At 46.2% G+C, this 26743-nt stretch overlaps 1 non-coding gene across 1 annotated transcript; it reads right to left on the bottom strand.

The window, feature by feature from the left end:
* Window positions 1–12809: 12809 nt before the first annotated feature.
* LOC125521147 (uncharacterized) lies at window positions 12810–18238 on the bottom strand. Its single transcript, XR_015610254.1, has 4 exons — window positions 16099–18238; window positions 13737–14510; window positions 13515–13652; window positions 12810–13185 (listed from the first exon to the last, which is right to left on the bottom strand). It is a non-coding gene; the product is annotated as an uncharacterized LOC125521147 (transcript).
* Between the last annotated feature and the right edge of the window lie 8505 nt (window positions 18239–26743).

Here is a 26743-nt window from a genome sequence, read left to right as displayed (position 1 = left end):
AAATGCTAGTAATACCAATTGGGTTTTGCAATCACATACATGATGGATGGCTCATTCGAGTGCCTACCTGAACACACTTTTAATTTTTGAGGAGAATACCTGAACACACTTTTACTACTTCAGAAGAAAGGAAAAAAACTGAGACCACTGTACCATCATCATGCATCTACCTAACTGAGCACGCTTTGACTTCCAAATCTCTTTTTTTTTTGAAAAAGAGAGCGACCTCTCCAATTTCCATGATCCTTTAGGTCGAGAGGTTTCCCATGAAGTTGGAATTGCAGAAGCTTTCACCTATTTCCTTATTTTTGTGAATGGACAGAGTGATCTATATTTTTTCTTCCTCACGCAGGATGTCGTCAAGCCCTCGCGCGGCTGATGGGCATAGGCTGGTCCATGCACGCTGGTGATGGCGGCTCACCAAGGTTGTCATCATCGCTTGCACACACGAGGCACCCGACGACCTCCTCCATCGCCAACCATGAGGACCGGGCACGAGCTGCAGTACAGGTCTCGTACACCAGGTATGCCATCTCCCGTCCTTCATTTTCCTTACTTCCTTCCTGTCAAGTTAAGTGCTTGCTGGTGTGTTTGTTAATTCAGTAAGCTAGGGGCTATCATCCATTAAATTCAGAGAAACCCCTGTCGATTCATCCACCTGAACCCAGTTGATTCCGCTATGTAATGTCTACGTAGCATCGGCTTTGCACCTGCTCTGTTAGTTCCATCGCATACTGCCTAGGTCGACTTCTTTGTAGTGCTTAGCCATGTCAAGGGAATCAGGCCGCTGTTGTGTACGGACCTGTAATCTCTGTGAAATACTAGAGGAAATAGGTTGGTTTTGTCAGTAACACCTGCTCTGGGGTGTGCAGAAATTGCTATGTTCGTCTGATTTGTTGGTTTGTATTTCCATATACGAGTTCAGTTCGGGAGGGGAATGTTCAGATATCATGTTGGTTTAGTGTTCAGATTGGTATATTTCTAGATTATCCCCCCTCCCAGCAGAAATTTATACAGTTATTAGGGTGTCATTTTTATCTGAAATTCTTTATATCACTTCTTTGTTCTACGGAATGGATGCAAATAGGATGCGGCGGCATTAATTTACCGTTTGTTGTGAAGATAAGCACATAAAACCTTCCAAACATGTAAAAACCTTCAAAGTTTCATCACTTTTTCCTCCTATATTATTTTGTTACAGATGTTATCTGCTTATCTTGTATGTTCCACCCTGATCATAATTTACTGACTAACAACGGCCTGTGGCGGCTGGGCATTAGAAACACAAGCTGTCTGTATGTAATCTAACTTGCACAATGTGTGTGTGTGTGGCATGCAGGGAGGTGGTGATCAGGTGAACAACATATCCCTGGAAGACCTCATGTGCGTAGTGGGAGCCGGAGAAGGAGGGCTGATTGCAAACCGCGACATCTTCATGTACAGGTTAGGTCCCGGTGTCCTCCTTCTTCCTCCGTTGATTAGCTTATGTCCGTGATATTGTTTGGGTCTGTGGCACACTTACTGCATTTAGGTCTCCCTGGCAAAGGAAATCTGCAGCACACTTCTGGCTCACGTAGTATCATGCTTGGATCTGTGCACAAATTCACAAGTTTGGATGCATCATAGAACTTGTGGTGATGTTGTTTAGATTGCAGCAAGCAAGAATTATGCTGTCATTCTCTTGCACTCTGCTATGCAGCTCTTGTTTACCTTAAATGCAACTATTGGTGCACTTGTTAAATGCCATTATTTGTGTTGTTTGCTTCCTTTGCATGCATGGTTATACAGTTTGGTGCCCCCATGGCCTGAAATACATTGAATTGTGGGCCTCTTCTTGATATCTTGTTGCTTAGGGTTTTGTTTCGGGGTTTCTTAATGTACTCGTGCTTAATAGACTGCACCACAGAGGTCACCCTCATATGGATAATGAATCATTATCCTTTTTCTTGTATACTTGAGATGTTCCTAACGAATAATTTACTGGACAAACAATCTTGTTTGCAGTAAGAATTCTAGCATGCCAAAATCTATTGTCTATGTATGCTTCGGTTAATATGGACCTGAATGTCAAGGGCTAGCCAACCTGCTTAGCTAGATTAACATAACAGAAACACTACATAACCAGCCAACTCGTGTTTGCATTGTTGCGACATCGGCTAGCTAGATGTGATTTCCTAAGGGCTAGTCAACACATTTTACAGCATTCTGTGTTGTAGCCAAACACTTGCTCTGTATTCTGAATACTCTAAAAAACTCTGTTAAACTAAAACCATGGTATTGCGTACCTGCCAACTAAATTACCGCAATTTTTAATACTTTGTTTTATTCGATACTTTGCTGTTAGATTTACTTTTATTTTGTTCCTAAACATTTTGTTCTACAATGTGCAGATGCTGGCCTTTCATTCAGGACAAAAAAGTTGGATGAAGCATAGCTTTACCTCATTGAGCTAGTTCTGGGAGTAACGAAGTCCTTGTAACAGAACTTGTATGTGTGCTAGTTCTAGGAGCTACTTCATTGGAATAATGCTGATCCTTTTTGTTTGTTATATGATGTAGCAGAACTTGTAGGGCTCCTGTGATAGACTCATGTTATAGACTTGGGCTGATACACTTGGGCTGTATGTGTGTTATCTAATTGTAAACTTGATGCTGATCACATTTTTATGTATGTTATATGATGTAGCAGATTGCTTCATGCTGTTATTTGAAATATTGTGTCTGTTTTCTGTATTTGCATATTGAAATATGAAAGAACATGACCTTGACAGTAGGGTCCCACAAACTAGAATGTCACATTTGGGACCCACTTACCAGAATTTGACAATTGGCATGCATTAAAAAAAGAGAAACAAAGGCTACGGCCCAAAAATAAAATGCTATAATGTTGGGCTAGGCCCATGAAATCGACCAAAAATTGACACGAAAAAAATATAGAAAGGATGAATTAATGGGCTCGGCCCATGTCAAACGCCGAATTGGACCGGGCTGAATCTTGTGCCACATCAGCTTGCCACACTGGATGCCTACGTGGCCTGGGGAGGTTGCTAGTGACCAAAACAAAACAATAGGCATATTTTGGTCGTAAACATCCACGACCTTCTCACAGAGAAGGTCGTTAATTTCAGTTTACGACCGCCAGCTTTTGACCTTCTATTTTTGGTCAAAAAAGGTCGCAAATGAAAAACAATGACCTTTCAGTGACCAATAGTCAAGGTCACAAGTTGACATATTTGTTGTAGTGATGGAGTAGCCATGTAGTGTTGTGTCGTTCGGATGGGGGGGTGCGACGACTGGGGAAGAAACCGGCCATGGGAGCCACAACCCGTGGAACTCTAGTGAGGCATGGCCGTAAGCTTTGCCGGGAGATGGTGAGGCTGCGAGGCGGGGGCGGCGGCTGCCGTCGGTGGACTTGCCCACGCGCTCGAGTTGAACTGAACTGCAACACAGAGGCCAGCGGCAGCCAGGCTCCTCTGACTCTGCTCCGGCATGAAGGAGCACAGGGAGAGGAACTTGGACGCACACCAGTGGGGCACTTGGACTGCTGAACCAGTGGCCGGAGCAATGTCTTGTGGCGGCCAGCGGCGGTAGCCGAACTACGACGCGCGGGGCCAGAGGCAGCAGATGCGCTTGGGACGGCCAAAGGTGCTTGCTCGATCACGTTGATAGGGAAGAACGTAGGGTCAGGGGGAGATCAAATCGGAGGGGCGAGGGGGGCGGCCACCAGGATTCGAGGCACGGAGCAGCGCCCGGGTTGCAGGTGGCGACGCGCAGAGACGAGATCCATCTCGCGGCACCGCACAGGAGTTACCGGCAATGCCCGGTGTTGCAGGGGCGGCGGCCGCGTGAGTTGCCGGCGATGCCCGGGGTTGCAGGGGCGGCGGCGCCTGAGGTGGGTGAGGTGGGAGGTGACCCCCGAGGTGGGCAGCGGTGCAGAGTCGGCCGGCGGCGGAGGCGCAGGGTCGGCCGGTGGCAAAGGCGTGTAGGGTGGGTGGTGGGTGTGGGAATCGGCAGATGGGAGGATTAGGATGCTGGTGTGGATGTTTTTTCCACCGCGGGTTCTGGAGTTCAGGAGGACCTCCATCGCCCTATATAGGCCTGACGTGATCCAAATAACTATTCTAATCCCGTGATTAGAAGTGTTGTCCTATATATATATATATATATATATATCTTCATGGGCCGACCAGAGTCTCAGGAGCTACTATCTATATACAGGCATATTTTTTCATATGGATATATCTTGATGGGCCGACCAGAGTCTCAGGAGCTACTATCTATATACAGGCATATTTTTCATATGGAAAGTGGCTAAAGACATTACATCGCATACCTCAAAGCCTGTTAGTAGGCTCGTAAAAGCTTCATTCAGCCTGCTTTTAGCGGACTGAATCTTCTCAGCCATTATACCCATCAAGGTACGGTGCTTCTCCAAAATGTACGCACTGCAATTCATCCCTCAGCATCATCTCCGGCGAAAAATCCCCTAATGAGGAGGATTGTTGAGGGAGATCGCGGGCCGGAGTGAAACACATGATTTAATATCATTGTCACAATTCATAAAGGGGCGGATGTATGTAAAGCGTCATCAGGTACTTACAATTCGGCAAGGGGCTTGGTCTGGGGGCGAGGCTTGGGGATAACCTCGTCATCCGAATCCGAGTCATCCGAAAGGGATAACTTTCCCCTCTTAGGCGCCCTCGCCTCCGGGTCTGCGGAGACCGCCCTATTTTTCCCCTTGAGAGGAGGGTTATCTTCTTCCTCCTCCTCCTCCTCGTCCTCATTTTCGTCTCCCTCGTGAGAGAAGGGAGCCTTGGTCCCTCCGGACATAGCGTCCAAGGTACCTTTGTGGTGGAGGCCACTTTCGGCCTCCATGTTCTTCTTCTTCTTGTCCTTCTTTACCGGCACCTGGTATGGCGCCGGACCAGCATCCTCATTAGGAGAGGATCGCCTAAGCCTTCAAGAAGGGGGGCTGGACACCTGATCTGCTCCGCCTTTTTTGTCCAGACCTGTTTAAAGGATGGAATGGTTAGTGTATCCCCTTGGATTAACAAGCCAAGCTATAGGTGGTAGATTAGCCCTTACCGATGGGCCGGATGGTTGCAGTTGTTGGCGTTCTGGGAACAGGGGTCCCTAGACTTGCCTGCCTGCGACCCACAGCGTGGCACCACCAGCAGCCCTGTACGACCCATCTTCACCACACAAGACCTCCTCGGGGGCGGCCTCACTAGGCTGGCTCGCGAGGGGCGGAGAGATCAAGGCGAGGGGCACCTTGCGAGGTTCCTATGACGCAAGCCATGATGACCAAGGCCAGGCGGGCGCCATCACACGTAGTGTCCTCGTTTCCTCTTTGGTGCTAAAGGGGCAGGCGCAGGCGCAGGCGAGGAGTCTTGAGGCATCAGGCAAAGGTTTCCATATCGATGCAACAAGACCAAGACCAGGAGGATGACAGGACGGAGATCACAGTGGAGCCCAGGACGGCATCACCACCAGAGCCTTTGGCAGGTGAAGACCACCTTTTGTCAGGATAACTTGTACTAGTTGTCTCCCTTCAAATTTGGTTGTTGTTGGATCCCTTCCCGCCTACATTTGGGAAGAGGACGAGGGCCTCTATAAATAGGACTAGCCACCATAGTAGGAGGCAACTCATCTTGGATCGGATCCATTCCATCCTCAACCACACAAGCTCATCAAGCCCAAGAACACCTCTCCTCAGGAGGTTGTTCTTCCCTTGTACTTGTTCATCCTCAGCCCAAGAGGCTATCCACCACAGCACACTGGAGTAGGGTATTACACCACATCGGTGGCCCGAACCAGTATAAACCATGTGTCCTTTGTTATTCGGGTTCGGTGAGTTAGGTTCTGACATCGTTCCGAGAGCGTGAGCTGGGGGGGAAGATCTTCGTGTGCACCCCAGTGTTAGAACCTCAAGGGTTTTGCCGAAACCCGAAATCCGACATTTGGCATGCCAGGTAGGGGTGCACTGAAGCTTTCCTTCTGTCGATCCATGTTCTGTGACTCCACCACGTCCATGTCAGACGCTTGCCGAGCTCGCGCTGAGAGCCGAGCCGCACTGGCCGCTCACGTCGCCCAGACGGCGCCCGTTGGCGGACCTCCTCGCCGGCTCATCATCGCACGCTCATTGCGCGCCCACGGACGCACAGGCCGCGTTGCTCATGGCACGCGAGCTCCTGCGCTACGGCCCAGTCAACAACCACTATGAGGACTGGCTGGACCGCATCGCCGAGCTCGTCAGCACCACTGGGGGCTCTCCTGCACCATCCCTCTCGCTGCCTCGCCTGCCTCCGGCCACATGAGAAGTAGCTCACGGGGCACCTCCGTGCTACCTCTTGAGCATGTGTTGGTTTTCCCTTCAAGAGGAAAGGGTGATGCAGCAAAGCAGCATAAGTATTTCCCTTAGATTTTGAGAACCAAGGTATCAATCCAGTAGGAGACCACGCGCGAGTCACATCATACCTACACAAACAAATAAGAACCTCGCAACCAACGCGATAAAGGGGTTGTCAATCCCTTCATGGACACTGCAAGAGTGAGATCTGATAGAGATAATAATAATAAGATAAATATTTTTGGTATTTTTATGATATAGATTGAAAGTAAAGATTGCAAAATAAAATAGATTGGAAACTTGTATGATGGAAAATAGACCAAGGGGCCATAGGTTTCACTAGTGGCTTCTCTCAAGATAGCATAAGTATTACGGTGGGTGAACAAATTACTGTCGAGCAATTGATAGAACTGAGCATAGTTATGAGAATACCTAGGTATGATCATGTATATAGGCATCACGTCCATGACAAGTAGACCGACTCCTGCCTGCATCTACTACTATTACTCCACACATCGACCGCTATCCAGCATGCATCTAGAGTATTAAGTTGATAAGAATGGAGTAATGCTTTAAGCAAGATGACATGATCTAGAGGGATAAACTCATGCAATATGATATAACCCCATCTTTTCATCCTTGATGGCAACAATGCAATACATGTCATTTCCCCTTCTGTCACTGGGATCGAGCACCGCAAGATTGAACCCAAAGCTAAGCACTTCTCCCATTGCAAGAAAGATCAATCTCTTAGGCCAAACCAAACTGATAATTCGAAGAGATTTGCAAAGATAACCAATCATACATTAAAGAATTCAGAGAAGATTCAATATTGTTCATAGATAATCTTGATCATAAACCCAGAATTCATCTGATCTCAACAAACACACCGCAAAATAAGATTACATCGAATAGATCTCCAAGAGAATCGAGGAGAACTTTGTATTGAGATCCAAAGAGAGAGAAGAAGCCATCTAGCTAATAACTATGGACCCGAAGGTCTGAGGTAAAGTACTCAAACATGATCGGAGAGGCTATGGTGTTGATGTAGAAGCCCTCTATGATCAATTCCCCCCTCCGGAGGAGCGCCGGAAAAGGCCCCAAGATGGGATCTCACGGGTAAAGAAGGTTGCGGCGGTGGAATTAGGTTTTCGTGGTGCCCTCTGATGTTTTCAGGGTACGTAGGTATATATAGGAGGAAGAAGTAGGTCGGTGGAGCCACGAGGGGCCCACGAGGGTGGAGGGCGCGCCCAGGGGGGTAGGCGCGCCCCCCCTGCCTCGTGGCCTCCTCGTTGATTGCTTGACGTCCACTTCAAGTCCTATGGATCACGTTTGTTCCAAAAATCACGCTCCCGAAGGTTTCATTCCGTTTGGACTTCTTTTGATATTCTTTTTCTATGAAACACTAAAATAGGCAAAAAAAAATAGCAATTTGGGCTGGGCCTCTGGTTAATAGGTTAGTACCAAAAATAATATAAAAGTGTATAAATAAGTCCATTAAACATCCAAAACATAATATATAGTAGCATGGAACAATCAAAAATTATAGATATGTTGGAGACGTATCAAGCATCCCCAAGCTTAATTCCTACTCGTCCTCGAGTAGGTAAATGATAAAAACAGAATTTTTGATGTGGAATGCTTCCTAACATATTTTTCAATGTAATTTTCTTTATTGTGGCATGAATGTTCAGATCCGAAAGATTCGAGATAAAAGTTTAATATTGACATAAAAATAATAATACTTCAAGCATACTAACTAAGCAATCATGTCTTCTCAAAACAACATGGCCAAAGAAAGTTATCCCTACAAAATCATATAGTCTGGCTATGCTCTATCTTCATCACACAAAATATTAAATCATGCACAACCCCGATGACAAGCCAAGCAATTGTTTCATACTTTTGATGTTCTCAAACTTATTCAACTTTCACGTAATACATGAGCGTGATCCATGGACATAGCACTATAGGTGGAATAGAATGGTGGTTGTGGAGAAGACAGAAAGGAGAAGATAGTCTCACATCAACTAGGCGTATCAACGGGCTATGGAGATGCCCATCAATAGATATCAATGTGAGTGAGTAGGGATTTCCATGCAATGGATGCACTAGAGCTATAAGTGTATGAAAGCTCAGTAAAAGAAACTAAGTGGGTGTGCATCCAACTTGCTTGCTCACGAAGACGTAGGGCAATTTGAGGAAGCCCATCATTGGAATATAGAAGCCAAGTTCTATAATGTAAAATTCCCACTAGTTTATGAAAGTGACAACATGGGAGACTCTCTATCATGAAGATCATGGTGCTACTTTGAAGCACAAGTGTGGAAAAAGGATAGTAACATTGTCCCTTCCCTCTTTTTCTCTCATTTTTTATTTGGGCCTTCTCTCATTTTTTTTTCTCTTTTTCTTTTTCGTCTGGAGTCTCATCCTGACTTATGGGGGAATCATAGTCTCCATCATCCTTTCCTCACTGGGACAATGCTCTAATAATGATGATCATCACACTTCTTTTTACAACTGAAGAATTACAACTCAATACTTAGAACAAAATATGACTCTATGTGAATGCCTCTGCCGGTGTACCAGGATATGCAATGAATCAAGAGTGACAAGTATGAAAAATTTATGAAAGGTGGCTTTGCCACAAATACGATGTCAACTACATGATCATGCATGGCAATATGACAATAATGAAGTGTGTCATAACAAACGGAACGGTGGAAAGTTGCATGGCAATATATCTCAGAATGGCTATGGAAATGCCATAATAGGTAGGTATGGTGGCTGTTTTGAGGAAGGTATATGGTGGGTATATGATACCATCGAAAAGTGTGTGGTAATAGAGAGGCTAGCAAATGTGGAAGGGTGAGGGTGCGTATAATCCATGGACTCAACATTACTCATAAAGAACTCACATACTTATTGCAAAAATCTATTAGTTATCGAAACAAAGTACTATGCGCATGCTCCTAGGGGGATAGATTGGTAGGAAAAGACCATCGCTCATCCCCGACCGTCACTCATGAGGAAGAGAATCAATAAATAAATCATGCTCTGACTTCATCACATAACGGTTCACCATACGTGCATGCTACGGGAATCACAAACTTCAACACAAGTATTTCTGAAATTCACAACTACTCAACTAGCATGACTCTAATATCACCATCTCCATGTCTCAAAACAATTATCAAGTATCAAACTTTTCATAGTATTCAATGCACTTATATGAAAGTTTTTATTATTCCTAAAAGCAAATTACCATGCTGTTCTAAAGGACTCTCAAAATAATATAAGTGAAGCATGAGAGATCAATTATTTCTATGAAATAAAACCACCACCGTGCTCTAAATGATATAAGTGAAGCACTAGAGAAAAAACTATATAGCTCAAAAGATATAAGTGAAGCACATAGAGTATTCAAATAAATTCCGATTCATGTGTGTCTCTCTAAAAAGGCGTGTAGAGCAAGGATGATTGTGGTAAACTAAAAAGAAAATACTCAAATCATACAAGACGCTCCAAGCAAAACACATATCATGTGGTCAATAAAAATATAGCTCCAAGTAAAGTTATCGATGAACGAAGACAAAAGAGGGGATGCCTTCCGGGTCATCCCCAAGCTTAGGCTTTTTGGTGTCCTTGGATTTTACCTTGGGGTGCCTTGGGCATCCCCAAGCTTAGGCTTTTGCCTCTCCTTGTTCCATAATCCATCAAATCTTTACCCAAAACTTGAAAACTTCACAACACAAAACTTAACAGATAATCTCGTGAGCTTCGTTAGCAAAAGAAAACAAAACATCACTTCAAGGTACTGTAATGAAATAATTCTCTATTTATATTGGTGTTAAACCTACTGTATTCCAACTTTTCTATGGTTTATAAACTCCATTATGTGACGCCCTTGACTCAATCGTACACTAATCATACACGCAAATGTGTACGATCAAGATCAAGGACTCACGTGAAGATATCACAATACAACTCTAAACACAAATTAAAATAATACAAGCTTTATATTACAAGCAAGGGGCCTCGAGGGCTCGAATACATAAGCTCAAATACACCAGAGTCAGCGGAAGCAACAATATCTGAGTACAGACATAAGTTAGACAAGTTTTCCTTAAGAAGGCTAGCACAAAAGCAAAATCGATCGAAAAGGCAAGGCTTCCTGCCTGGGAGCCTCCTAACTACTCCAAGTCGTCAGCGGCTGTCACGTAGTAGTAGGCACCCTCGGGGTAGCAGTAGTCTTCAATGGTGTCGTCTGGCTCCTGGGATCCGTCATCTGGTCGCAACAATCGGGTATGGGGGAAAAAGAAGTAGCAAAGCAACCGTGAGTACTCATCCAAAGTACTCGCAAGACTTACATCAGATCTAAACTAAGTATGCATTTGTGTCAAAGGAAATGAACTGTATCTATGGACTAAACTGCAGAATGCCAGAAGAGAAGGGGAAAGCCTATCCTATCGAAGACTAGCATCTTCTGGAAACCACCATCTTGCAGCAACAGGAGGGAGTAGAGTAGCATAAAGTAAAGTAGTGGAAGTGTTATCAACCTCGACCAGAGATCCTTTCTCGACTCCCTGTGAGAAAGCAATCCCAGAGCCATACTATCCAGTTATCATCTCATATCCAAGTCTCATCTCCATGTCTCATCTCAAGTATCCAGTTCTAATTTTATCGATCGGGATACAACTCCAAGTGTCCATTACCGTAGGACGGGCAGTTTTCTTCCCTGCAGGGGTACACCAACTTACCCACCATGCTCGATTAACTCCGGCTGGACACACTTTCCTGGGTCATGCCCGGCCCCGGCCAAACAATACGCCGCAACCCGACCTAGGCTTAATAGAGAGGTCAGCACGCCGGACTAAACCTATTTCCCCAGGGGTCATGGGCCGTCGCCCCGGGAACTCCTTCACGTTGCGTGGGCGGCCGATGAGCAGACCTAGCTACCTCCTTCGACAAGGCAGGAGCTTACGCGGTCCAACCCGGCGCGCGCCGCTCAGTCGCTGACGTCTATTAAGCTTCGGCTGATGTATACGACGCAGGACGCCCATACAATGCCCACGTGATGGTTAGTGCTATCAGGCCAGAGGCCCCTCGGATCAAATATCCAAATCATAGTGGATTAGGAATGCGCGGTAACAAGCAGAGACTCATGAAAGATGTGACCCCGTCGCCCCGTCTCGAGTACTTGCGGCAAGGGCTAAGAATGCCCGGCCACGCCTCGTAAGTATCTCGCGGGCACCTTCCAGGTCAACCCAACTCCACATCACTCGCAATTAAGCTCGCACGGGCACCCCTCAGGGCCGACCCGTCTTTAGTAACATGGTTCAGTGTAAAGTCGTAGTAACCATAGTAACTGTGTGTCCAAACATCAAGGGGAAAACCCGAGGAATCACCCCCGGCGAATTCCACTCGATGTAATCATCAAGGTGAACGTAAGAGGGACCACCCTCGAGGTTCACACTTGAGGGTTTGCACGACAGAGTCGTATCGAAAGTGGTTAAGGAGGAAATCACCCTCGATGACCAGTACCGGATAGCTACACTATAGAGATCTCATTAGGAGTGATGTATGAGGTTCCACCCTCGGCACTCGATGGTAACTCTGCAGAGTCGTACAACTAGGGGGGGTGATGTGCGGTGTCGGGGCCTGGACGTCGATCACGTTGATCGAGTCATCGAACATAAAGCGAGGCAACTGGGACAAGGTGGGATCACTGATGGATCTCTAACCAACCTATACTAAGCAGTTTAGGATAAGCAGGTAAGGTATGAAAGCAGGTAACAAAAACAGGCTATGCATCAGAGTAGGATCATATAGAAAGCAGTAGCAGTTCTAATTCAAGCATGAGAGGGAAAGAAATGGGCGATATCGGAATGCCCGAGGGGCATTTGCTTGCCTGGTTGCTCTAGCAAAGAGGGGTCGTCGTCGACATAGTCGATCACAGGGGCAACATCGGCCTCGGGGTCTACCGGAGAGAAGAGGGGGAAGAAATAGTTAATACAGAGCAAACAATGCATCACAAAGCATAACATGGCAATATGTTGTGCCGGGTGTGACCTAATGGCTGTGTTTGTTTGGGCTTCAGTTTCAACAGATTCAGCTGTGGGCTTGCTGTGCTGGCAAAACAGCTGTGTTGAGGAAACAGCTGTAGTGATGGTTAGCTGTTTGGCAACGCAGCTGTGAAAACGACTGTGGGCTGGTGAAAAGCCTGAAATGCCCTTAGAGCACTGAGATCAGTGTAACTTGTTGATTCAGTGTTAATAGATTTTTTAAATGGTATTTTGACTGAAAGGGAATGATTTGTTCTATGTTAATGCATAAAATATTTCATAATAATAATTTTCTCACTTTCTTGCTCATATATACATTTGCCCATACAATACAAAAGATAGTCCATATAATTAATAATACGTACAAAAGAGAGCTAAAGGATTAGACCGTCCATATAACTAATAATCCATACATATAATTAGAGGTCCGTCCAAATACTAATCTATGTAGCTTGTCGCGCAATAAACAAAGAGCTCGCAATCCTATCTCGCGTGTCGTTCATGTTGCCTTCATCGGATGAAGTGGGAACGACATCGCCAAGCAAAGGTGTTGACCGTGAGACTGCAGGCATGTTATTTTCATTATCATCACATTTATCAAACTCTTTATCGCGTAGCTTGCTGTCCCTGATGAAATTGTGAAGCGTCATACAAGCACTGATAATCATCGTCTGACTTCCCACCTTGAAGTGTGGCACATCCCTTGGGATGTGCCATTTCTGCTTGAGCACACCAAATGTGCGTTCAATCATGTTCCGAAGAGAAGAGTGAAGATAATTGAAGGGAAAATTTTATTTTTGCCACTCTAGCTTTTGCCATTTTTGCTTATGCCACTCTAGAATTGGACATCTCACTTTTGCCACTCTTTGCTTTTGACAATACATCACAAATGCCATTCCGTGGCAAAACCGATAATTTTTCATTTCACTTTTGCCACTCTTAGCTTTTGACAATGTATCACAATTGCCACTTTGAAAGTTTTGCTTTTGCCATAAAAGTGATATATTGTCAAAAGTTAAGAGTGGCAAAAGTGAAATGTCAATTTCTAGAGTGGCATAAGGAAAGTGGGCAAAAACCAGAGTGGCAAAAACAAAGTTTTCCCATAATTGAACACCTCAAATTTACCACTCGCTGGGCGGCGGCCAGACCGAAATTCGGCAAGGTGGTAGGTTTTCCCTTTGTAAGGAGCTAGATACCCCACCCGGTTAGGATAACCAGAATCAACAAGATAGTACATATCTACATCCATCGAGAATAAATTTGAGCACATGTACAAATTAATACAAACAATCTGTACAAAATTAGAACACTTGATTTGTGTACCTTCAGGAGGTGCAGGATAAGTACTAGCATACTTCAATATACTATGGTGAAAATCCGTGTGTCATGTACCGACCCCGCCCAACCGGCAACGACAAAGGTAAATCTCATGTCAAAGTCACAAACTGCCAACACATTTTTACTTGTGTAACTATGTCGACCCATATAGTTGCAGGTCTCTTTAGCGGGAACTATAACGGGAATGTGAGTTCCATCAATTGCACCAATACAACCTTTGAAGTGAGGCCAGAAACGTTTGTCCCTAATTTTTGGATGCACATCTGCGAATGTAGGATCTCTAGGTTTGATGATGTCTCCTCCTAGAGAATTTACACAGTGCAACACATGATTGAACTTCCTATGGATTGTTTCAGTTGACCGAACAAACTGATCTTCAGCTTGGCGAAATGATTGAGGGCCTCCAAGCATCCACAAGAACATGCCTAGACTTTCCAATGAGTTCATCTCGCTAGTTGACTCCAAATGGTAGTCACTCACTAAAAGACCATGCAAACTCAAGAAAACATCTGGATACATTCTAAACATTTTGTAGCAAGATTTAGGACGTGCCAACTTTTCCATAACCCATTCATGACCAGTTTGTACTGCAATCCTCCTAGGCTGCCTACGTTGCTTATTCAAACAAGTTTTGCTGTAGTGCATAGCCATTTGGCCCAAGGTTGCAAGATCAATACTTAACTTGAGCAAGTTTTGAAGTTGCACTGTCTTTATGTTAGCATCATCATCGTCACCACCTCCGCCGTCAATTCCATCAGTCTACAAATGGAACACAACAACAAGATTAGTTGTCATATCCATTATTCATACATATGGGAAAATAACATTCAAATAAGAAAATGGTTCATATCCAGCAAAGCCAATAGTTCACACACAAATGGTACAGACCAACAACATAGCATAATCCAAGCATTCAAATAAGCAAATGGTACAGACCAACAACATAGCATAACCCAAGCAAAGAACTAAGCAATTATTCTAAACGAGAAGTTACATAGCATAAGCATGCGCTCTCTCGAGCCAATCAAACCTTCCTTCCTTGGTCTGAACCGATGCAAACATTTCTCTATACTCAGCCTTCATAAATAGCATGCTCGAAGAGAAAAAGAGAGGAGTTCCTTCCTCAACTCCACATTCACGAACCATCTCCATTGCCTCATTCATACTAGGGCCAACCGGAGTAGGGGGAGGAGCAACCAGAGGAGGAGGAGGACGAGCCATGCTGGAGCTAGATGCTTCTTTTATACTTTCAGCCGTTACACATATCGCATCACTAGCCTTCTTGTACATCCGAACAAATGGGTTCTTCTCATCTTGAGCAGAAAAATCATCTTTACAGGACTTGGTCTTTTGCTGCTTCTTTGGTTTTGCTTTGATGACTTCATCATCATCCTCTGCACTATCAGTGTCATCACTAACATCCTCCTTGTCCAATGGTATCTCACCGGGGATAGCTGACTCGGCACCGGTGACATGACGGTCATCAAACATGAGGTCCATTTCAGCCAAGTTGGGTGGTCCTCCATTCCTATACTTTGCATGCTCCGGGTTTTTCTGAAATATAGCAAAAGAACAAACGGTCAGCTAAATGGATAATTAAGATAATATAAACCCAATGTAAATGCTATGAGTAACATGAACTTACTATTAGGTGAGTGTTCCACCAATCAGTATCAGCATCAATGGTTCCTAGCTTAGCATTCCATCCAAGTCCAGATGCGTCAATTTGCAGTTGTTTCCATTGACAATACATAGTTTTGAGATTTTCCCATCTATTCTTGAATTGCATCCTCACATAACTTTTCTTAGTTATCTGCAACCAACTCTCCCCTAAATTCTTATATCCTCTAGGACTCAAGAATGCCCCGGCCTATTGCCTGCTTCAACTTCCCTCGCACACAACTCGCAAAATACCCTAGTATGGTATGCATCCCAAATTGCCTTGTCTGTCTTGTCTGCCTTCTTCGCTGCCTTCTTTGCTGACTTATTCGCCGCCTTCTCCATCTAGTTCATTTTCACCATAATTTATTCTAGAATACAACACAAGGAAGAACTATGTATAGCAAACAGGCATGTCCAGCAAGCAAATAGAAAAAGATATGTCCATCATGAAACAAGCATAGCCATTTGACCCAAGCAGAGCATCTACATGTACATCCAGCAAGCAGAGCATCCACAACAAGCTTCAAATATTAATTTACCCATCAATGAAAAACAACTATGCATCATATATCAGCATCATGTATGAAGCCTCAATCAACCAGAGCATCCACATCAAGCAATATGCAGCATATCAATCAAGCAGGGCATCCACAAAGAACAGAAATTTCTACCAAGAAAATCTCACCCCAACTGACGACGACATCGTTGCTCGAGGGAGTGGGCGTCGTTCTCCGGCGGTGGATGAGAAGGCCAGGCGTTGGCCGGTGAAGGGGACCGGCGAAGACGGCGAGTGGAGGCGGCGACGGTTCTTACCGCGGTGGTGGCGTCTCTTGCAGTGGGCGAGGACGAGTGAATGTGGCGGCTACTGATAGCGAGTGGAGGAGGCGGCGGTGGGCAACGGCGAGTGGAGCAGGCGGCGGCGGGCGACGGCGAGTGGAGGAGGCGGCGGCGGGCGATGGCGAGTGGAGGCGGCGACGGCTCTTGCGGTGGGCGAGGACGAGTGGAGGCGGCGGCGGCTCTTGCGGTGGGCGAGGACGAGTGGAGGCGGCGGCTACTGACGGCGAGTGGAGGAGGCGGCGGCAGGCGACGGCGAGTGGAGGAGGCGGTGGCGGGCGACGACGAGTGGAGGCCGCGGCGGCGGCTCTTGCGGCGGCGGCGGAACCCTAGGTTCCTCTCCCCCTTGCTGTATCTGTTCGTGCGTGGGTTTGCGATGAGGGAGACGAGACGAATGGATCGATTGAAATAGGGCTCGATGGCATTCCTTTCATAATTGCACTGAACTGTCAAGGGCGTCTGTGGAAATTTGACCGAGGGAAATCAGTTTCCTGGTGAAAGCACGACTGGCCTCGCTTCGCCCTATACCACGTAAAAAGGCCTCAAACCGTTTTTGACTATCAGCCGAAAACTGCCCCGTTTTAGCTGTTTGTTACAGCTTTAGCTTATTTCTACCGGAAACTGCTCTCTAAAACCCAAACAAACACAGCCAATGTATGGCTACCCGATACAGGTGAAGGGGGAATTCAACCGGGAATGTTTTCCCGGTTCCGAACCTGTGTCAAACAGATGACCGAAGGGGAATGTTCCATGTTCAGATAGTTAGAGGCCTCTGACAGGTATGTGGGTAGCGTATTCGGGTTTGTCACGTTTTTCTGAGCAACTTTTATGTAGAAAACTATTTCATCCAAGTTACGGATTATTTTCTATGAATTATCAAATATTTAAAGATTTTCTGGAATATTTTTATTTAATCTAATCCAAATTTGATCAAGTCAAAATGACTAGTCAAAAAGGGGGGATGTGGCCCACATTTCATTGGCACATAATTTAATTGATGGCTAAACTAAAATGGAGGGGTTAAAATTAACATAGGGGGCCACATGACATAGGCTAGCAATTATCCTAAATAGTAGTTAATTAGTCTAACTACTCTGACCACTAAGTATTTAATCAACCTAAACTAATCAGGGCCATCCCACTTGGTAGTGAGCCATCCCTGCCTCCCACGCACACACATAACACACTCACGCACACAGTTCTATTTTCTGCTAACAAAAGATAGCACTTTGTGAGTTTCATCGAATTTAATCTATGCACCAAATGGATTTGGTGCAATGGAAACATTTGAGCCTTGTCAAGTGTACTACCTTTCCATAATTTTTTTAGTCCCGTTAGTAGTTGTTTAGCCACAATTTAGGGGCAGTCAAAGGGGTTACTCGATGTAGAAATTGAAAAGCTAGCAATAGCTACAGTAACTGAATGTTACTTGTACCAAAGCGGTAGCAAAGTGCAATGTCGCGGTGCGGGCGCTAGGCAGCGGCGGCGAGGCCATGCGCGGGAGGAGCAGCAGCAAACGGCAGTAGCAAGCAGAGCAGCGAGCAGCGGCGGCATCGAGCAGTGCAGCAGCAGGCGGTGCGGGAAGGCGTGCGCGAGCACGCGACACACGAACAAGGCGAGGCCGCGGCCGGTGAGCTCACGAACGGGGCGGCCGGGGGCGCGGCAACCAAACGCGCGAGCGGGCACGTGGAGGTGCGGCCGAAACAAGCTGCAGGCGACAGCGCGGTAGTAGCAGCAGGAGAGCAAAAAGCAACAGCAGCCAGCGGCAGCGGTGATGAGCAGGCGGGTGCAGACGACAGCGGCGGGTGGGCGCGCGCATGAGCTCGGCCAGGCACGGGCAGGGTAGCCTAGGGCACGCACGGGGCGTGAGCGTGGGCTTGGCCACGACGAGCTCTGGACACGGCAGCTACGGAGCAGGGGCGGCGTCAAGCTACGGCTACGGCGTACGTCGAGGAGCAGAAGGGAAAGGGGATGGACATGGTGCTCACCTAGGAGCACACGGCGGCTCGGCGGGAGGTTTAGTAGCAGCAGGGGTGGTGGCCAGAGTCGAAGGCGACGGCGGCGACCCGAGGAAGACGACCTCGATCTGTGTAGCAGGGGCTTCCTGGCTCGATCTCGAGGGCGCAAGCGACATAGACGACGACAGCTCTTCTGGACAGCAACGCCGGCGTAGATGTTGTCGTTCGCCGTGATGGTGACGGGTAGTGGCGAGCACGGCGTTCGGTTGAGCGGAGAGGGCGGCGAGGGAGAGAGAGAAGATGGATGTGGGAGGGGAGCGTGGAAGGGAGAGGGAGGCAAGTGGCAGAGGGGAGACGAGAGGAGCCCGAGGAGTCGACCTTATCCCCTCGGGGCGGCGCCAGCGAGGCTGGTCCGACGGGGACGAGCTCCTGTTCGAGCACGGTCGTGAACAGGAGAAGACGACCGGGAGGGGGAAGATGGGCTGGGCCTAGTTAGGTCAGAGGCCAGCTGGGCCGAGGCCCACCGAGGGGGAGGGTTGCCCCCTTTTTATTTTTGTTTAGTTTTTACCTTTTGTTTATTTTCTTTGAGCCTCTAAAAGAGTTTTGTATAAAACAAAACTTGGCACAAAAATACAAGGCAATAACCTGGGTTGGTATAAAGAGTTTCAAAGCATTTGGGAGTGTTCAACTATTTTTAGAAATTGAAAAGCTCAAATAATTAGCTATTGGTCTACTGAATAAATTTTCAGGGGCACTATCGGAATCCAAAAGAGGTTGGTTCCAACATGACGATGATCATGTGAATTTGTAGAGTGTTGTGAACATTTTAGATTTGACATCTGAAAACTTTTATTTTCGATTTTGTTTTAGATTTGAATTTGAACTGGGTGGAATCAAAGGGGGATTTAGCCACGGTGAAATTGATGACATGGCACCATTAACATGGTATTACTGTAGCTTAATTATCCGGGCGTCGCAATTCTCCTCTACTACAAGAAATCTCGTCCCGAGATTTAAGGGGTGGAGTAAGGGGAGGGGGGAACTCGTAAGGACGGAGCTCAACACAAGATAGGTTCCTCAACGTGGCATAGAGGTATCTCTCGAGTTGAAATTCAAGAAAGTCATCGAGAGCAAGGCTAGAAGGTGCAATAAGAAGATTCAAGCGGATGGACAATCGTTCGATCCTAAAACAGAGGGTGAAAGGGGTTCCGAGCAATGGGAATAAGTATTGCATCTGATACTAGAACAGATCACAAGGAAGGTGGCTCATGAATTACATACGAAGCCAAGCACGAGGAAGAATTTTGGAAAACAGGGATGTACATGAGAGTCATGTTTCGATCCTGTGGAACTATGGGTTATGGGCTCACCATGTGGTTCAAAAGTAGAAGGATGCTGACATATTGCACGGTCATGGTAGCAAGGCATGTTAGAGGATAGCCTATTAGTTATGTTGACAACAACGTTGGTACCAAGGGCGAGGGACGAAGAGAACTTTTATCCTGCTCGTTGAACGAGGCGGGCCATTTGGCAAATTTCTTGTCCATCGGTGGCTACCGGAATGTCATCAACCATAGTAACAGGGTCTTACTGACAGAGTGATACAACGAGGTGCTTACATAAGCAGGGAAATATTACTGCTTATATAATATAGATCACAATAAGATTTAAACAAACCAATGGAAAGGAAGATGTAATTGTCAGATTAAACAGAACAATGGAAAGGAAAATGTGTTCAAACACATATTTCAGGGGTATATCCTTCCCAAGGACAAGCAGAGCATGTTATCCATGACAAGATAGAAGTATAAAACCATTTAGGTAAGGGGAAAGAAATTTCATGACATTACCCATACAACGGTGTTTGGATAATTGATAAAGAAAATTTAGTATCGTGCTTCAAATGTTCTTATTGGAGATCGGATTACCATAGACATGCTTCGAGATAGCATTGACATGGTTTCAAGCAAAGGTCAGACTTTGGATACACCAAGGATCCATGAGAAACAACTTAGAAAATAAGTCATACGATTTTAGCAGGGAAAAGATGAGGGTGTGGTGTAACACCCCGGATATGATTTACCCAATAGGTACTCCAACTCTTGCTGTTTCCGGCGTTAAGTTATTTTATTTTCTCGGGTTCGGGTTTTGTTTCTGTGTGTTGTTGTCGTTGTCATGCATCTCATATCATGTCATCATGTGCATTGCATTTGCATATGTGTTCATCTCATGCATCCGAGCATCTTCCCCGTTGTCCGTTTTGCATTCCGGCACTCCGTTCTCCTCCGGTGGTCATTTCTACCTCTCTTTCGTGTGTGGGGATTAAACATTTCCGGATTGGACCGAGACTTGCCAAGCCGCCTTGGTTTACTACCGGTAGACCGCCTGTCAAGTTTCATACCATTTGAACTTCGTTTGATGCTCCAACGGTAAACCGAGGGACCGAGTAGGCCTCGTGTGTGTTGCAGCCCAACACCCCTCCATTTTGGCCCAAAACCCACCAAAACCCTCTCCATCATCTAGAGCGTTCGATCACGATCACGTGGCCGAAAACCGCACCTCATTTGGACACTCCTAGCTCCTCCTATGCCTATATAAAGAACCCCCTCCGAAATTCCCCTTCTCCTCCCCCCGAAACCCTAGTCCCCTTCGTCTCCACGCGCCGGCGGACATTTTTCTGTCCGGCCGGACACGTCCGCTTCGTCCCACCGCCGCCACGTGTCGCTCCGGGAGTGGCCAGCGCCCGCGCCCACTTCGCCGGCCCGCCCGGGCCCAGGCGGGGCCCCCCGGCCCGAGCCGCCGCCTCCCGCGGGCCAGATCCGGCGCCGCCCACGCCCTTCTCCTTCCCCGACGCCGGCTAGTCCCGTCGCCGCCTCGCCCGGCCACCAGCTGCCCCGCCCGCGCTCCTCGCCGCCGCACGCCCGGGAAGCTCCGGCCATCTCCGTCTCCGCCCCGCGCCGACCTTCTCCTCCGGCGGCCGACTTCATCTCCGACGAGCTTCAAGTCCCCGGCGAACCTCGTTATCCGTGCGGCCAGATCTGGATCCGGATCTTGGATCGGTTGACTTTTTATCCCCGAAACCCTAATATTTTGCCCTTGTTCATCGCATCGTAACTTTGCATCCGTAGCTCCGTTTTGGGCATAAAGCCTATCAAAATGTTCGTCTCAGAGAGCACATCATTTCATCTCATTGCATCATTTTCATTTGAGTTCATCTTGATGCCCAAAATGCTGTTGGAAGAGTGCTAGTTGAGATAATTGTCAGATCTGCTGCTCCAATTAGATATTTGTCATTTTTGCCATGATTATTGTGTGCATGATATGCCCCGGAGCTCTACATGTGTTTTGTTATATGTTTTGCCATCTATCCAGAGGTGCAACCCATGTATTTTTGTGATATGTGTGGTGACTAGCACAAGCTTGCAAAGTGGTGCAATCGTTAATGCTGATTTCAGGGACTTAGGTTTTCCACTAAGTCCTTGATCTGTCTATTTCAATATGCCATATGTTCATGTTGTTTCCTAGTGATTCATGCCTCTTTTGAGGATGATCAGTAATGATGTTTTGTTAATCTTGTAGTGCTCTATCCATCCATGTCTTTGTTTGCAATTATGGAGCACCCTAACTTGAGTCAATCGAGCTCTACTTTTGTCATTTCGTGAATCTGGGCAGATTGTCTACTTGTTAGCAATTTTGCTGAGGATGTTGTGGTTGATCCGTGCATGCTATGTTATTGTTCTTGCCATTTCCAGCTTTTATAATGTGTATTCTTTATGGGTGTATGCTTAGATTGTCATGACATGCTCTGTAGTGAGTGCATCGAGCTCGTTAACATGCATACTTGATATCTGATTTGCATGCTCCAGTTTTTCACTAAGTCTGTGATCTGATTATGTTTTTGCCATGTTCACATGCTTGCAATTGTATTTTCTGATCCCTTTTGGCTCAAGGTCACTAAGAGACTTTTGTTAAGCTCTTTGAGTAGCTCCATGCCATGCTTTACTTTGCCATGTTCAGGTACTGTAGCATATAGTTTTCATACTCCAAAGTGTGCTACCTGATCTGAAATTCCAGACAAGTGTTAATTTCACTAAGTCTGAAATCTGTTTACCAAATGCATTTTTGCCATGCTTGTTTGAATCTGTTAATGGATGAATTGGCCATAGCTCAGTGTTCATCTTTTCTTAAGCATCATGTATGGATCCCTTCCATGTATTGTTTTGTCATGTTTGAGTGTTGTAGCATGTTAATCTTGTTGCATTTAGATGGCTACTTGCTGTAAATCGCAGACCGGTGCCATATTTGAATTGCTTGCAATTTCCAAACCGTGACTCCGATTCCGGCGTTCTTTATATCATTTTCAAGCGATTTCATCTCACCTTTCCAGTGGCACACTTGAATTTCCAAGTTGAGACCAGGTTCATGTAACACCCTCGATGCGACTATAGCTCCCACGTGTCGAGGCACGACTTAGAGACATAATCGCATTGAAGGCATATGTCGCAAGTTAGGCAATCTTCACAACATCCCATGTTATATGATAATAAAAAGGGGAGATAACATAGTTGGCTTACACTCGCCACGTCAATCAAGTACATAAATAACATTACATCATCCAAACACTCATGGCCCGACTACGGTGCCAAAATAAAAGAGAACCCAACATGCGACACGGTCCCAATCACCCCCAACTGGGCACCACTACTAATCATCGGGAAAGGAAACATAGTAACGTTGAGTCTTCGTCGAACTCCGACTTGAGCTCATACGCGTCTCCTGGAGCGGAATCATCAGGCCCTGCATCTGGTGTAATAGTAATCTGTGAGCCACAGGGACTCAGCAATCTCGCACCCTCGCGATCAAGACTATTTAAGCTTATAGGTAAGGCAAGGTAAAATATAAGTGGAGCTGCAGCAAGCGACTAGCAAGTTTGGTGGCTAACTTATTCGCAAAAGAGAGCGAGAAGAGGAGGCAAAGCGCGAGCGAGAAACTAGAGAGCAACCTGCGCAAACATTACTCCAACACCGTGTCCGCTTCCCGGACTCCGCCGAGAAGAGGCCATCACGGTAACACACTCAGTTGATTCATTTTAATTAATTAAGGTTCAAGTTATCTACAACCGGACATTAACAAATTCCCATCTGCCCATAACCGCGGGCACGGCTTTCCAAAGTTCAAATCCCTGCAGGGGAGTCCCAACTTAGCCCATGACAAGCTCTCACGGTCAACGAAGGAATAAACCTCCTCCCAAGACGTTCTGATCAGACTCGGTATCTCGGTAATTCAAGACACTTCGACAGGTTAAAACCAGACCAGCAACACCGTCCGAATGTGCCGACAAATCCCGATAGGAGCTACACATATCTCGTTCTCAGGGCACACTCAGATGAGACATCCTACGAGTAAAACCAACCCTCAAGTTGCCCCGAGGTGGCCCCGCAGTCTACTTGGTCGGACCAACACTCAGAGGAGCACTGGCCCGGGGGGGGGGGGGTTTAAATAACATGACCCTCGGGCTCCGGAAACCCAAGGGAAAAATAGGCTAGGTGGCAAATGGTAAGACCAATGTTGGGCATTGCTGGAAAAGCTTTAATCAAGGCGAAATATCAAGGGGTTCCCATTATAACCCAACCGCGTAAGGAACACAAAATCCGGGAACATAACACCGATATGACGGAAACTAGGGCGGCAGGAGTGGAACAAAACACTAGGCGAGAGGCCGAGCCTTCCACCCTTTACCAAGTATATAGATGCATTAAAATAACAAGATAAAATAATGATATCCCAACAAGTAAATAAATGTTCCAACAAGGAACGGCCTCCAATCTTCACTTGCAACTAACAACGCTATAAGAGGGGCCGAGCAAAGCAGTAACATAGCCAATCAACGGTTTGCTAGGACAATGGTGGGTTAGAGGTTTGATATGGCAATTTGGGAGGCTTGAAAGCAAGTGGTAGGCATCGTAGCATTGGCATAGCAAAAGAGCGAGCAAACTAGCATAGCAAAGATAGTAGTGATTTTGAGGGTATGATCATCTTTCCTGCACAGTTGTCAGAGTTGACTGGATCCTCGAAAGCAAACTCAACGGGCTCCTCGTTAGCGAACTCGTCTCCCGGCTCTACCCAAACAAGACAAACAAGCAACGAGGATACAGTCAACCACGTGCAAGGATCAAGCAATATGATGCAATGATGATATGCTATGCGGGATGCGATGCGGGATGCAAAATGCAAGATATGACAGGAAATGCATGAACCTGGCCTCAACATGGAATTCTAAGTGTGCCACTGGAATGATGAGATGAAATCGCTTGAAAACGATATAAAGAACGCCGGAATAGGAGTTACGGTTTGGAAATGGCAAGCGATTCAAATGACACCGGTCTGCGATTTACAGCAAGTAGCCATCTAAATGCGATGAGATGAACATGCTACAGCAACCAAACATGACAACAAAATACATGGAAGGGATGCACACAAGATGATTAACAAAAGTCTAGCACTGAGCTACGGCCAATTCATCCATTAACAGGTTCAAACAAGCATGGCAATAATGCATGTGGCAAACAGATCTCAGACTTAATGAAATCAACACTTGTCTGGAAATTCAGATCAGGTAGCCCTCTTCGGGGCAGGAAAACTACATGCTACAGGACCTGAACATGACAAAGTAAAGCATGGCATGCGGCTACTCAAAGAGCTTAACAAAAGTCCCTTAGTGACCTTGAGCCAAAAGGGATCAGAAAATACAATTACAAGCATGTGAACATAGCAAAAACATAATCAGTTTTCAGACTTGGAGCTCAATAGCCCTCGAAGTTGACTGTGCAGTCAGTAATCTTGAAGCACTTTCGAAGCTGAGAGACATGGAACACGTCATGAACATTTGCAAAGTTTGAAGGAAGCTCGAGTTGATAGGCGAGGTCGCCTCTCTTGCTGACAATCTTGAAAGGTCCCATGTATCTAGGGGAAAGCTTCCCTTTGATACCGAAGCAATGAGTACCTTTGATAGGAGAGACGCGGAGGTAAACATAATCTCCGATCTCGAAAGCCAAATCACGGTGCTTACTATCATAGTAGCTCTTCTGGTGGGATTGGGCTGCTTTGAGGTTATCACGAATGACTTTGCACATTTCTTCTACCTCTGTGATTAAGTCATTACCCAAAAGCTGACGTTCACCAGTTTCAGACCAATTGAGAGGGGTACGGCACTTCCTGCCATACAGAATTTCAAAAGGGGCCTTGCCCGAACTTGCTTGAAAACTGTTGTTGTAGGAGAATTCAGCATAAGGAAGACAATCCTCCCACTTCATGCCGAAGGAGATCACACAAGCGCTGAGCATATCTTCAAGAATCTAGTTGACACGCTCGACTTGACCGCTTGTTTGAGGATGGAAAGCTGTGCTGAAGCAGATGTTAGTGCCCATGGCCTTCTGAAAAGAATCCCAAAACTTCGAGGTAAAGATGTTGCCACGGTCTGAAGAGATCACTTGTGGAATACCGTGCAAAGAGACAATACGAGAGGTATAGAGTTCCGCCAATTGAGCTGCAGTGATCGACTCTTTGATAGGCAGAAAGTGAGCCACTTCGGTGAGTTTGTCGATGACAACAAATATAGCATCATTGCCACGCTTGGACTTTGAAAACCCAGTCACGAAGTCCATTTCAATGTGTTCAAACTTCCATTCTGGAATGGCAAGAGGTTGGAGGAGACCTGCTGGCCTTTGGTGTTCTTCCTTCACTCTTCTGCAGACATCACATTCATTCACGAATTGAGCAATCTCGCGCTTCATTCGAGTCCACCAATAAGCCTGCTTGAGGTCCTGATACATCTTCGTGCTCCCAGGGTGGATGGAGAGGAGAGAATTGTGAGCCTCATTCATGATCACTTTACGGAGGTCACCTTTGGGCACAACAATACGATCCTCGAAAAAGAGAGTGTCCTTGTCATCAAGGCGGTAGCACTTGTACTTGAACTAACTCTTGGCAATCCCAATCTTCACCTTTCTCACCATAGCATCAAGAAGCTGGGCTTGGCAAATCTGGTCTTCCAAGGTAGGAGAGACTTGAAGGTTGGCGAGGAATCCTTGAGGAACAACTTGCAGATTAAGTTTGCGGAAAGCTTCACAAAGCTCGGGTTGATAAGGCTTGGGAATCAGACTGTTGCAGTAAGCTTTCCTGCTCAAAGCGTCAGCAATCACATTGGCCTTGCCTGGAGTATACTTGATACTCGGATTATACTCTTGAATCATTTCGACCCATCGAGTTTGCCTGAGGTTGAGATTAGGCTGAGTGAAGATGTACTTGAGACTCTTGTGATCAGTGAAAATGTCCACTTTTCTTCCCAATAGAAGATGTCTCCAAGTCAAAAGAGCATGCACAACTGCCGCCAACTCGAGATCATGAGTGGGGTAGTTCTTCTCATTAGGCTTCAACTGGCGAGATGTATAAGCAACAACTTTCTTCTCTTGCATCAGTACTGCGCCAAGACCTTGGAGAGAGGCATCACAAAAGACCTCGTACGGCTTAGATTCATCA

This window comes from Triticum urartu, chromosome 7A, assembly GCF_056163025.1.
Source record: "Triticum urartu cultivar PI428250 chromosome 7A, HENAU_Tu73, whole genome shotgun sequence".
Taxonomy (NCBI): domain Eukaryota; kingdom Viridiplantae; phylum Streptophyta; class Magnoliopsida; order Poales; family Poaceae; genus Triticum; species Triticum urartu.
Note: the sequence above shows the minus strand (reverse complement) of the source record. Positions and strands in the feature narration are given on the sequence as shown.